This window comes from Euphorbia lathyris, chromosome 4, assembly GCF_963576675.1.
Source record: "Euphorbia lathyris chromosome 4, ddEupLath1.1, whole genome shotgun sequence".
Lineage (NCBI taxonomy): Eukaryota > Viridiplantae > Streptophyta > Magnoliopsida > Malpighiales > Euphorbiaceae > Euphorbia > Euphorbia lathyris.
The window spans coordinates 61,539,061-61,540,226 of NC_088913.1; the positions used below are offsets into that span (position 1 = coordinate 61,539,061).

The window sequence follows — 1,166 nt, forward strand, 5'->3', positions numbered from 1 at the left end:
GATTGGCTTACCATTTGGATCACACGGTGCCATAAACCTATCAATTTTGTGCGACAAGGCAGAAAATTGGGCTTGCAACATCGCTAGTGGATCAATATTCACTATACCTTTAACTGCTGATGTAGTTGAGGATGATCGTTTTGCTACTGGTATGTGTCCACGTTCCGCGGGCCACATACTGCTGTTGATTGCCATTTCCTCTAAAAGTTCTCTTGTTTGGGAAGATGTTTTCTTCATGAATAACCCTCCAGACATAGCGTCCAATGAACCTCTAGTTGTAGGATTTAGTCCATTATAAAATGTTTGCATTAAAAGTTCAGCGGGCAATTGTTTGGTGTGGGCATAAACGTTGAAGTTCTTTAAAACGTTCCCAAGCCTCATAAAGAGTTTCACTATCATTTTGAGGAAAAGACGTTAATTCTTTAATGACTCTTGCGGTTTTTGCTAAAGGAAAATTTTTTGATAAAAATGCTTGGGCTAATTGCTCCCAAGTCTCAATCGATGCGGCTGGCATAGAAGTTAACCATTCTTTGGCTCGATCCTTCAAAGTAAAAGGAAAAAGGCGAAGTTTGATTGCTTCTGCAGTTACATCAGTAATTTTAAAAGTGTCACAAATTTCTAAGAAATTTGTCAAATGGGTATTAGGATTTTCGTTAGGTAACCCGTAAAACGTTACATTATTTTGCAACATATTAAGCAACACAGGCTTAATTTCAAAATGATGTGCATTAATTTGGGGTCTAACTATACTGTTTGTTACACCGGCCACTCCTGGCCTAGCGTAATCCATAAGTGTGGCCATAACTTCTGGCTCGATAATTTTAGTTTTTATTGGGGTTTGGTTTTTCCTTTTCTTTTCTTTCTTGTTCTTTTTAAAAGTTCTTTCAATTTCTGGGTCAATAAGATCTGGTGACGTGCCTGAACTTCGAGAACTGTGCATGAACTTGAAATCTTGCACGAACCGAAACTACCTATAAAACAGAATTTTGAAGAATAAATATATTAGTAACCTGATATAATTAAAATATAAAAGTTTGAATAAGTATAAATAAACCTAGATTCGAAATAAAATACGAAAAATCTAAATTTTTGTCAAAAATTTTGGCGTTCCCCGGCAACGGCGCCAAAAAACTTGTTGAGCGATTTCCGCAAGTGCACGGTATACG

General features: G+C 36.8%; 1 non-coding gene across 1 annotated transcript; it reads left to right on the forward strand.

The window, feature by feature from the left end:
* The first annotated feature begins 326 nt into the window (after positions 1-326).
* LOC136228119 (small nucleolar RNA R71) lies at positions 327-433 on the forward strand. Its single transcript, XR_010688453.1, has one exon. It is a non-coding gene; the product is annotated as a small nucleolar RNA R71 (small nucleolar RNA).
* The last annotated feature ends 733 nt before the right edge of the window (positions 434-1,166 follow it).